Consider the following 13,684-nt stretch of genomic DNA (forward strand, 5'->3'; position numbering starts at 1 on the left):
ATGCTCTCTTATTTAGAAAAAGTCATGGCATACGAAGTTTATGATAAATTTTATGTGTTCTATTCTCTTCATCTTACAAGAAATATTCATCAAAAATAATTTTAATTTATTTAAATAATTTTAGTCTAGTAAAAATAAGTCCAATTCATTTAATTTTTTTTATCAATAAAAAATCAGTAACTTTAAAGAGCAAATATATATATATATATATAAGGAAGTAGTAAAGTTAATTCCCCAAAAAGAGCAAATATAATAAGGAAGTAGTAAAGTTAATTCCAGTTCAGAAAAAATAAGATGAACAGAACTAAGTCTATTAATGGGCAATCCCCCAAAAAGAGCTAATATAATAAGGAAGTAGTAATGTTAATTCCAGTTTAGTTAAATTAATTCCAGTTCAGAAAAAATAAGATGAACAGAACTAAGTCTATTAATGGATGAAACCTTAAGCTTGGCACATTCTTAATCCATATATCAACAGGGAAGCCATGTAATTTTTTTTTTCTTTTTCTTCTTTGTTTATTTTTTTTCTGGGGCTAGTCCCTTCTTGTTCATCAATAAAAAAATAAAATTGTACGACAATATTTCGTTATAAACAAAAGATTAAGAAAAAAATAGTGAACGATAAAAATTAACTCAACAATACTATAAAAATAGTTTAAAAAAATGAAATAATAGTATTTCCTTTAACTTACACCTTTTAATAATGAATTCAATAATGCTAATTTTTTTTAAAAATTACTATTTTCTTTTGAAAATACTAAGAGACGTAAAATATACACAAATTGCAGATCAATGCACTTAGGTTGTAGCATTTGAAGTGAATGATAAAAGTTATGCCCTCCCTATATAATCCCCACACATCAACCACCATTGTTTCAAAAAAAAAAAAAAAAGTTGTGTAGCTCACTTGTTAATTTTGGTACGTGGTCACTTGATTTTCATCTATTTAATGAACAAAAACATAAACTAGACACATTAATATAGGCGCGGGTAAGATATATGACAACTAATCTATCAATACGAAGGGTTACTCATAATAAATAATTAAACCAGTGGTTATGATTTTTTTTAAAGGGTAACGGTTATGAAAAACTAGCGAATGTTTAAAATTAATTAACTCAAAATGATACTATGCAAAAAGGAAGGCTAAGCACCTGTTCACTTCACCTTACAAAAATAATAATAAGTAAAAATAATTCCAGTTCAGTAGAAATAAGTTCAGTTCAGTAAAAATAATTTCAGTTCAGTAAAAATAAGTTCAGTTTAGTAAAATTAATTTCAGTTAAGTAAAAATAAGTTCAGTTCAGTTGAGTAAAATTCAGTAACTATAAACAAGAAATATAATAGAAAATTAGTAAAAATAATTAGTTCAGCAAAAATAATTTTAGTACGGTAAAATTAATTTTAGTTCAGCAAAAAAAAATTTCAGTTCAGTAAAATTAATTTCAGTTCAGTAAAAATAATTTAAGTTCAGCAAAAATAATTTCAATTCAGTAAAAATAATTTCAGTTCAGCAAAAATAAAGTGAAGTGAATGGGGCCTTAGTCCAATATCAATTGTATGCATCGCTACTGATAATAAAAAAAGTGCTCCTAAAAAGTGTTAATTGATCCTTTAAACCTAGCCGCAATTCAATTGACAAAGTTTTTTTTTTTTTTTTGTACACAGGATTTGTGCTACTAATAATACACCAAGAGTTAAGATAAAGCAGGGAAAAGTTAAAATTGATATAAAATTACAAGCTAAAATGGGTAAGATAAGTTTAAATACATAAATGCGCCTAAAAATAACCCTTTAGCATTATACAAGCAAAGTCAATACTTATTGAATATATTCAAATCATAACATAAAAAATAAAAAAAAAATAAATAAATAAATAAAATTGAATAAGAAATAATTTAACTTCAGTAAGAATAATTTCAATTTAGCAAAAATAAGGTAAAAATAACATGACCTAGCCTAGTGGTTACTAATAAAATAAACCAGATATTATTAAAAATAAGTGATTCAAATTAACTCAAAATGATACTAGTTAAAAAGGAAGGTTAAATCTAACATAAACTGCATCTTAACTACTAACTAGCATAGTATCTGTGCAATGCACGGTTTATAAATTAAATTATTAATCCTATAGGAAAAAAAATAATTCAATTAGTAATAAAGGGTTCATTTACTAATGGTTGATACTTGATACAATAATAAAGGAACGTAATTTGAATAGTATTTTAAGTTATTTGTATTTTTTTTTATAAATTCAATTTATTAATTGAAAAATAAATGAATATTGCTCCACATAACTATGTATTTAAGTTGACTATTCATTTCCTATCTCCTGTAGAGAAAAAAAATAAATTTTTTTGTCATACCTTTCGCTTCAGTAGCTACAATCTAATACGAAGTACATGTTTTACCTGTCGAGTTCAGCAAAAATAAAGTGATACTAATAAAATAATTTCTCATAATTAAAGTGCTTTACTTATTAAAAATGAAATAAAATTATTCAATTGTATTCAAGCTTTTTCATGGAATTCTCTTTAAATAGAAATTGTAAATTTTTTTCTCCTTGTATTCTTTCAATGTGGGACAAGTTCAACCAAGTAATTAAATTTTGTTAACAAAATGTGTTACGAATAATTCATCTAGGATTACAAAAAAATTGTAGATGGTTAAACTTAATTCAAAATGATACTAGTTAAAAAGGTACTCTCTCCGTCCCTAAATTATATTCCAACTTCTCTCTATTATGTGAGGAATAAAATCTATTAAAAATAATAATAATTATAATGATAATGATAATGATAATGATAATGATAATGATAATGATAATGATAATGATAATGATAATGATAATGATAATGATAATGATAATGATAATGATAATGATAATGATAATGATAATAATAATAATAATAATAATAATAATAATAATAATAATAATAATAAATGTGAGGAATAAAATAATAAATGCTAGAAATAGGAATGTAATTTAGAAACGGAGGAAGTATGTAACATGACTATTCGTTGGCTATTAGGGCAAATTTGATATCAATATCCACCTTTGTTATGGCATACCTATTATCTATTCGTTGGCTATTATGGGCTTATGGCAACAGCATACCTAAAAATTTTACAAGACTTTAAACAAAATATCTTCACAAGAGACAAGACCAATCCACCCTTTTTTTTTTTTTTTTTTTTTGTGTGTGTGTGTTCCACCCGCTTCACCCTTCAAGTTAATTCGGATTCTGGGATCAGTTTTGGGTGGTTAGGTTCCACTCCCCTCCCAATTGTTGTTGCAAGGGATCGAACATGGGTCCTCCTCCCCAAATATAGTCTCAATCACCACTAGTCCACTACACCAACAATCAACTGGTACCTTTATTATGGCATACCTAATATCAATATTAATTCATGATATTCAACATTATCCCGGTCGTTGTATGATGATCACTGACGTGTAACTTAATTCTCTACTTACTATATGTTATGGGTAAAAATCTGCAAGAGTTAGTCAACGACAGTCAATGAAGGTCAATGACGAAGACTCCCCTTGACGAAGCTGCAAGCTCGACGACGCATGAAGACATCGACGGAAGACAAAGTCAAGTAACGGCTCCCTATTTTTTAGGAAGAGGATAAGCAAGGATTTAGTCCAACCTCAGCCAAATCAGTCCGTTGGAATTCAAAACAGAAGAAGAATATTTTCAGCAACTAACATCCGAAAATCATGGGCATAATCTTATCTCCTTGCAACGGCTAGGTTCAACCTAGCAAACCATCTATATAAAGGGCAAGGCAACGACGAGTATAGGACATTCTCATCCAACGATACACATCCTACATCATATCTTGTAAACTGATATTATTATTTTTTTTGGCATAGTGAAAGTTTGGTAGATCCTCATTCTACCCACGGTTTTTACCTTCATTGGGTTTTCCGCGTCACCAATTCCTCGTGTCATTTATTCTCTTTTTAGTCTTGTCTTACTTTTGATTTTGCTTAGTTGATCCGTAGCCTAGATTTTGATAATCAATCCCACCTAACAAAAATTAGCATAAACACTTTACATCAACCCATGATCCTATACCGATGTTAAAAATGTTTTTTTTTTTTCGCATGACATAATGCTACCAAATTATTTTATTTGACCGTCAAATAAAGTCAAATTGTTATGGGTACTATTACTAGCCCTTTTGTATTAATCGATTAGTCATTGACTTTATTTGACCGTCGTTGACTTATACTTATAGATTTTTACCCATAACAATTTGCCCCTAATTGCTAAATGTGGATTGCCATATTCACTTTTGGCAATTAAAAACAAAATAAAAAGCGAAAACAAAAGAAAAAAAGTAAAAAATGCAGAAAAATTCAAATTACATGGGGGCGATTCCGTCTTTTCATTTATCATGCACATTCTTTAGGGAAGTTACTCCATTTTTCCCACTTTCTTACTCTAACCGTCATTTCACTCTTTAATTGCTGCAACACGCTTCGCGCTTCCCCAAACTTCCACTCCACTTCACTCTTTTCTCTCTACTTTCTTTTTCTTTCTCGGAGTTACTCGGGTGGTTGAGCGGCAGCGATTTTGAACTTCCGGCATATTCAATTTACCAGGTAATTTTCTTAATTTCTTCCTTTGTCAGTTAATTTGGGCTGAATGTCGAACGAAATTCCCAAAAATAGAACTAGGTTTTCTCTTCGCGTTATTGAAAAAAGGGGAACTAGGTAAAATCTAAAAATCCCTCGCTAAAACCTCCAATATGTCAGCCGACGAAATGACCCCAGAACAGCTAAAAGCTGCTTATGAGAAAATTCAGGCCGACCTTGAAGCATCTAGGGAATCTAATGAGCGTCTCAGCAAGGAAAAAGAAGCGTCAGATTCTGATGCAGCTGCTCTCCGCCAGCAATTGGAGTCCGCCCAGAGCAATCGTCGTCGCCGACCAAGGCAGTTAGACCTGATCCCCAGAATGCCGTCACTGGATGTCATTGAGTCTCCACATGACACTGATACTGAATCCAGTGACGGAGAAATGGATTTGGACCCCCCAATCAGGAATGCCGGGCAAGGGACCATTCGGACTTCAGGAGACGACCAAGGCAATCCGCAGCCGGACCAGACTAAAATCCTGCTCCAGAGGTTGGCTGCCTTAGAAAAGCAGAATTCCAGGGTCCTGTCGATGATGAAGAAGATGTCCGGCGTGCCGATCCCTGTCCAGCGAGAAGCTCGAGATGGATTCGCCGCAACCCCATTTTGCGACGAGTTGGCCCTGGCCCGAATTCCCAAAAGATTTTCGCTCTCGACGTTTATGTCGCTCTACGATGGAATGACATGTCTCGAGCAGCATGTCGAGTACTACAAGCAGCGAATGTGGCAAGCTTCGATCTCGTTCGAGTGCTGGAAAGCGTGCATGTGCAAATCTTTTGGTGCGACGCTGACAGGCCCCGCCCTCAAGTGGCTCAGCAAACTCGAACCAGGTAGTATAACTAGTTTTGCTATGTTAGTTAACAAATTATATTCCCATTTTGAAAGTAGCAGGCAGTTCGACAAGCAGACGAGCGATCTGTATCAGATCGTCCAGGGTCCCAAGGAGACCATCAGAACTTATTGGTCTGGGTTCAACAAGGAGAAAGTCTCGATCAAGAATGTCGACAATAGGACTGCCATTGAAGCCTTCCTCCGCGGATTGCATACGGACTCGGACCTGTACAAGGATATGGTCAAATATCCATGCTCAACATTTGAAGAAGTCCGGACCAGAGCCGTTGCTCAAATACGCTTCGAAGAAGATATCGCCAATCGCAGCTCCTACCCAAGTTCCAGAAGTTCGTCCGATCGGAAGGCCCCAAGCAACCCAAGAGGATCGTGGCGACATCAGCCCTACGAGGCAACAGGTAGATCACGCTCTGTTAATGCTGTGCAGATCAAAGATATCCTCGACGCCCCGTAGTACCCCGAAATATTGGAGTATGGCTTCGACGTGAATATCGTAGCAGTAGTGAAAGAGTTGGAGCCCTTGGGAAGTAAAGTGCGCTGGCCGTCAAAGAGCAACAAGCCGGAATCGGAGAAGGATATGAGCAAATGGTGCGAGTTCCATAGCGATCATGGCCATAAGACGGAAGATTGATACGCCCTGCGAAGAGAGGTCGTCTTCCAGCTGAAGAGAGGCAACCTCAAGCATCTATTGGGGAAAAAGAAGAGCAATGACGCAAGTCGCCATCAGCCAGAAACGACGACGACAGCCGGACCTCCGAAGCCCCCTGTACCTAAGGTAATAGTTAATGTTATCACTAGTGGTTCCGATATTTGTAGACTAACCTATTCTGCAGCAAAGAGGATCGCAAAGTCGACGATAGATAATGTAGATGTCCCGGACGAGATCAGAGACCCCCTGGAAAAGAAGCTGGAGGCGATGTCAATTACTTTCGATGATGACGACGTCAACAACATCAACAGAGAGCATGAAGACTCTTTGGTAATTTCTTTGGTCGTCGGGAATTTTCTGCTTCGAAGGGTGCTGGTCGACGGAGGAAGCTCCGCAAATGTCCTGTTCAGAAGAGCCATGGAAGACATGGGATTGAAGGATAGAGACATCACCATAAGGTCGACGACTCTGGTCGGTTTCAGTGGAGAAAGCATGTCAACTCTTGGAGACATAACCCTTCCAACCTATGCAGGAGGCCTAAACCCTCAAACCAAATTCAACATCGTCGACTGCCCATCAGCCTATAATGCCATACTCGGACGACCCTAGATTCACCGATTGAAAGCCATTCCTTCCACCTACCACCAATCAATCAAATTTCCCACCCCATGGGGAGTCGAAGAAATTAAAGGAGAACCCCGCGAAGCCAAACACTGCTACAAAACAACCCTTAAACCAACCATGAGAACCGCATAACAATTACAGCATGGCCCGACACCAGACAATCCCAACGACCTCGAAATTGACGAAATACCTTTAGACCCCAAAAAGCCTGATCAAACCGTCCGTGTCAGAGCCAACTTAACACCTGAACTCAAAAACAACATCCTAGCCTTTCTCCGAGAGAACAAAGATTGTCTCGCCTGGTCTCATAAGGACATGACTGGTATAGACCCGAGCATCATCTCGCATAAGCTGAACGTCGACCCAAATCATAAGCCCGTCAAGCAGAAGCGTCGAAAGTTTGCTCCGGAAAGAAATAAAATCATCAACGACGAAGTGCAACAGCTGATCGACACGGGAAAAATAAGAGAAGTTAAGTATCCAGATTGGCTCGCAAATGTTGTCGTCATTAGTAAAAGAACGACAAGTGGAGAGTATGCATCGACTTCACCGATCTCAACAAAGCATGCCCTAAGGATTCGTTCCCGCTCCCGCACATCGACGCCATGGTAGACGCAACACTAGGTCACGAGCTCTTAACATTCATGGACGCCTACTCCGGATACAACAAGATCCTAATGCATCCCGACGATCAGGAGAAGACGGCCTTCATGACCGACAAAGGTATATATTGTTATAAAGTCATGCCATTTGGACTAAAAAATGCAGGTTCGACGTACCAGAGGCTAGTCAACAAGATGTTCAAGGACCAGGTAGGAGAGACAATGGAGGTATACATCGACGATATGCTGGTGAAATCTAAGAAGTCGAAGGACCACGTCGATCACCTCAGACAAACCTTTGAGGTATTGCGAAAATATGGTATGAAACTTAACCCTACTAAATTCTCATTTAGAGTGTCTGCTGGAAAATTTTTGGGCTATATAGTAACACAAAGGGGAATTGAAGCCAGCCCTGACCAAGTCAGAGCCCTAATAAATATTCAATCCCCCCTAAATGTTAAAGAAACCCAAAAATTGACGGGACGAGTGGCAACATTAAATCGCTACATCTCTCGATCGTCAGATAAATGTCATCTATTTTACAAAGTTTTGAGAAAAATTAAAGATTTTGAATGGACTGACGATCATGAGAAAGCTCTGCAAGATTTAAAAACATACCTAATGACGCCACCCCTCCTGTCGAAACCCAAAACTAACGAGCCTTTGCAGCTTTATATTGCCGTCAGCGCAGTCTTGACGAGAGAAGACGACGAAGCTGGGCAGCTTCCGGTTTACTATGTAAGTAAAACCTTACTCCCAACCGAGGTAAGATACACTTCCCTAGAAAAGTTAGCCCTCGCTTTAATCACTGCTGTTAAAAAGCTAAGGCACTATTTTAAAACCCACCACGTAGTGGTGATGACTAATTATCCGCTTAAGTCTGTTTTGAGAAAACCAGATCTGATTGGACGTTTGGGTAAGTGGAGCATTTCGTTGAGCACGATGGACATCGAGTACCAACCCAGAAAAGCAATAAAATCCCAAGCCCTAGCAGATTTTGTGGCTGACTTCAGCCCCGACCTATAGGCTATAGCTGACAAAGAGGTAGAAGAAATCAACAACGTCCAGAGCGAAAGCAAATGGATCTTGTTCGTCGATGGATCGTCCAACCAACGAGGGGCTGGCTTGGGAATGGTGCTAAAGTCACCATAAGGGGACATGATAGTAAGGTCTGTATCTTGTGATTTTAAAGCAATTAACAATGAAGAAGAATATGAAGCTTTGATTGCAGGAATGACCGTTGCGAAAGACCTAGGTGCCACAGCCTTGGATGTATACAGCGACTCCCTCCTCGTCGTCAGCCAGATAACAGGTGACTTCGCAGCAAAAGACTCCAAAATGTCAGCATTCCTCGACATAGCAAAAGAAAAAGCCAAACACTTTGATCCTTTTACCATCTCTCAAATTCCAAGAGACCAAAATGCCTAAGCCGACGCATTGGCAAACCTAGCCTCCGCCCTCAAAAAGACCACCTTCACAAACATCCCCTTAGTCCATTTGCAAAATCCATCCGTATCCTTTAAAGAAATCCTATCAGTCGACGACGTCAACAACGACGACGACTGGACCAGACCCATCATAGACTACCTGACTAAAAATATCCTACCCAGTGAGAAAGTAGAATCACGAAAACTAAAATACAAAGCCTCCCGATACCACATCATTGACGGAGTCCTGTTCCGCAAGTCAGCGTCGGGGTCATCCCAAAGATGCATCCAAAAACATGAACAACAGTCCGTCCTCAGCCACTTGCACGATGGGATATGCAGTAGTCACGTCGGAGGGAGAAGATTAGCTAAAATTGCAAAACGACAAGGATACTTTTGGCCAACGCTTCATGAAGACGCAGTACAATACGTGACCTAATGCGACAGCTGTCAGCGGTTCGCCAATACCGTCCATAAGCCGTCAGAGCCCCTCCACCAAACATTATATCTATGGCCCTTTATGAGGTGGGGAATGGACATCGTTGGAAAGCTACCAGCGGCACCAGGACAAAGAGTGTATATGTTAGCACTAACCGATTATTTTTCTAAATGGATTGAGGCAGTTGCTTTGAAACAGGTGATGGACAAGGAAGTCATTACATTCATATGTACTAACATTATATGCAGGTTTGGAATTTCGTCGGTGATCGTCTGTGACAACGGGTCACAGTTTATTAGCGACAAAACTCGTTCTTTTTTGCAGAAATTTTGCATAGAGTTGAGGACGTCGACACCAAGGTACCCCCAAGCCAATGGACAGGCCGAGTCCAGCAACAAAGTCGTCATGGAAGCCATCAAGAAAATATTAAAAGCAGCAAAAGGCAAGTGGGCTGACGAGCTCCCATCAGTTCTATGGGCCAACCAGACGACGCCAAGAGAAGTGACGGGGCAGACGCCCTTCTCCCTTGTCTATGGGTGCGAAGCCGTTCTCCTAGTCGAGGCCGACTTCCCAACATCAAGATTCGGTCTCATGACGGAGGAGAGAAATCAAGAGGAAATGGAGGACAGCTTAGACGCAGTTGAAGAATTAAGAGAAACAACGCTAATCAGAATGGCAGCACAACAACAAATCGTCGCAAGAAGCTTCAACAAAAATTTCAAAGCCAAAACATTTCAATTGGGAGACTGGGTACTAAGGAAAGCATTCCAGAATACAAAGAATCCGGCCGACGAAAAGCTCATTCCCCCATGGGAAGGACCATATGAAATTACCCAAGTCATCGGCAACGGTGCTTATTGGTTAACCGACCAGCAAGGTAACCCCATTCCACGAAGTTGGAACGCAACTCATCTCAGAAAATACTACTTTTAAACAGACAGTCGAAAACGTTCGTCGATGAAACAGTAATGTTCTAAGCAAAACGCTCACCTTATTTCATTCGTTTAAAGTTTCTATTCATGACTAAGGGTACTGACTTAAGCATCAGAGGGCCATTGGCCGTGCCAACGGCCAACGGTGCTTTTACCATGTTTTTTTTGCAGTACATCGATCGACGAAGCATTTGACTAAAGGAAAAGAAAAGCGCGGCTTTAACCCAACTGTAAAAAGCAAACAACGACAGACGTCAGCTACACTGACATCCTTCAAAAAGATGAGTAAAGCTGTCGTTCAATCGACAATCTAAGCACGACGAAGCCCGGGGAAAAACCTGACCTTAGCGTCTGACGCCAAACACCCGATACTTGATCCATGAACCAGTCTTCAGGGTTCAGCATCGACGCTGGGACGCAAGGGGCATTGGCAAACAATGCAACGATAGGCCTAAAATCACAAAGTCTTCGACAAAGCGTACTGTGTAGCTACACATCTATATTTAAAACGTCAACTCTTGTTTAAACATGTTATCTTAAAGTTAATAAAAAAGTTTTTCGAAGTTTTTGGAATTTAACAATTTTATTTTTTTGACTTATCATTTTTAGCAAACAGATTTTAATTGTGTTTTGCCTTACGTCCACAGATCGCGACTTGAGCAAATAACGAAAAGCAAAGGAATACTTAGCATATAAAACAAAGCAAACTGTCAAAAGAACCACTTGCCCTTAAGTGGAACAAAAGCACAAAGACACAAGTCACCAAATTAAAATACAAGTTTTTGAAGCAAAAACAAAAGATTGTTTAAAAAGTATACAAAGCAAAAGTTTGAACCATCATAGACGACGACCTTCATGCATCAGTCCCGTCGGAAGAAAGCCCATCGATGACCTCTTTGACGATCTCATCAGCTCGAGCATTGTCATCAACAACCTTGACCTGCGACTCCTCGGTACCACCGACGGATTGGTCAACAGCAACAACAGGCTGATCATCGACAATAGCCGGCTGGTCGACAGCGATCACAAGCTGATCCCCAACGGCGGGAGATTAGACATCAATCGCAGCAACAGACGAAGCAATAGTGACGGAGGGGCCAGGACCTGAATCCTGCTCGTCAAGGGTCCAGCCGTTAGCCAGAAAACGATCGATCACCTATTGAGGACGCCCCTCTGAAGCCTTCCCGTCCAAGAATTGTTTCATTAACTTTTCTTTCACCTTAATGTCCAACTCAGCATAATCATCTAGCGCATCGTCCAAGTCCTTCTGCGCCGACGCTAACTCCTCTTGTACTTTCATCAGAGCTTCGTCCTTAGCTGCAATTACCCCAACTTTGTCTTCCAACTGCTTAGCCTGCTCCGTTAGCTGGTCCTAAAACTTTTGACGCTCTTTCCCCATGTCCTCTGATTGAACCTTTAGTTGTTTTTCAAGGTCGTCCACCTTCTTCGTCGCTTCATCCAAATCCTTCTTAGTCAGCTGAAAAACATTAACCGCAGTCTTGCGTTGAGCTTCACTATTCTTGGCTGCACTATCCAGCCTCTTCATCTCCTTAGCCAGCCCAATCACCCTCTCTCGCAGCACCAAGGAATTTTGCAGACACTGATCATACACGATACAAATCATAAACCCAAATATTTAACCCCAATAGGCAAAAATTTTGTACTTACCAAAAAATTACGTAAAGATGAGCCGTAGCCGCCTCAAAAGCCAAATCCAAGGCAGAAGTACCGGCCAAATGTTCCCTCGAGCCTAGAAACAGCAGCTGGTTTAGGCCGGGAAAGAGAGAACAACGATCGTCCCTTCGAAGGTCTAAGAAATCTGTAGGAAAGCGCGCCAAGATGTCAGGGACGACGGGTTCCTCGTCAACCATCTGTTGCTTGCGTGGAGGGGACGGAGATAAGGTAATAGTGCCAAACTTGTCGACGGTCCTCTGAGTTGCCGGAGTCTGAACGGGCTCCGATTTCTCCGCCACCTCGGACAGTCGTTTCTCCTGAGGATTCAAGCCCCGCTTCCTCCTCATTTGCAAATCGGCCTCTTGCTGAGTCAAGCTCCGACCTCGACGAACGCCTTGAGCAGCCGACTCTGGCAGAGCATTAAGACATGGTTAACTACAAAGCAACGACACAATAACGAAGCAACGAAAGTCGCCTTGCGCTAAGTAAAAACTTACGAGTTGGCATTGTCTCTTCGGAATCTTCTGCTTGTTTTGATGTGCTCACTGGAGTGCTCTGTCCTTGCCCCGCTTGGTCGCCCGTCGACTTCTTCTTTCGCACAAACGTTCTTGCTGAAGGACTGATGGCAAGGAATTCTTTCACCTTCGACGAAGAGGTCTCCGATGACTCAAGAAAGCCCAAGTCCAACTCTGCATAATTAGAGAAAAGATCAAACCATTTAGCCAAAATCAAGCTAGAGGAACAAGAATACCATAAAAATACTTACCCTTCCTCGGCCATCCCTCCGTCAACCACAGTCCGTCATTACCCAACGACACCCTCTTAACAAATAAGAGCCACTTTTTCCAACCCCTGTCATTCACATCGTTATTCAAAACCAACCGACTTCCTTTTTTGCACAGACTGACGAAACCACTTTCAGCCATCTTTATCTCATACCCTACCGCCAAATCTTCCAAAGTAAAGGGATCCTTCCAATCTTTTGGTCAATTCTACTATTACTGACAAAATTCTCCAACAAGAAGGCATCAGCTGTCCAGGACTGATGCCTAGAACTTCAAAGAAAGAACGAACCAAGGGCGAGAAAGGGAATTTAATCGTCGTCTCCGCAAAAGGGTATCTAAAGAAAACAACGAAATCTTCGGGACAATCCTCCACCGTTTAGCTGGGCCTCGGAATATAGGCAGAGGTAATGCCAGGAAAGCCCACCATCTTGACGAAATCACTCGTCATGTTCGGAGCCATCAACGAATTAGAGACTTTGAGTTTTGCTGTGAAACAATCGTTCCTCTTTTTTCAACAACGCGAAGAGAAAACCTAGTTCTAGTTTTGGGAATTTTGTTCGACATCGTGCTTAAAATTGATTAATGCAAAAAGAAGTTAAGTAGATTACCTGGTAATTGAAGATGCCGGGAGTTCGAAATCGCCGCCGCACGCTGCCGCCAAACTACTGGAAAATCTCGCAAGAGAGAGAAGAATTGGAGAGAGAAAAGTAGAATGGAGTAGAAGTTTGGGGAAGCGCGAAGCGTGTTTCAGTAATTAAAGAATGAAGTGACGGTTAAGAGTAAAGAGAGTGGGAGAAGTGGAGTAACTCCTCTGAAGAACGTGCATGATAAAGGACGAAATCGCCCCTCTAAATAATTAGAAATTTTTACAGTTATTTGATTTTTGTTTATTTTTTGTTATTTTTATTTTGTCTTGCATTTTTATTTTTTAAGTAATTGCCAAAAGTGTATAGTTATCTACATTTTAGCAATTAGGGGCAAATTGTTATGGGTAAAAATCTGCAAGAGTTAGTCAACGACAGTCAATGAAGGTCAATGACGAAGACTCCCCTTG

Source organism: Chenopodium quinoa, unplaced genomic scaffold (genome assembly GCF_001683475.1).
Source record: "Chenopodium quinoa cultivar QQ74 unplaced genomic scaffold, ASM168347v1, whole genome shotgun sequence".
In the NCBI taxonomy this organism is placed as follows: Eukaryota; Viridiplantae; Streptophyta; class Magnoliopsida; order Caryophyllales; family Amaranthaceae; genus Chenopodium; species Chenopodium quinoa.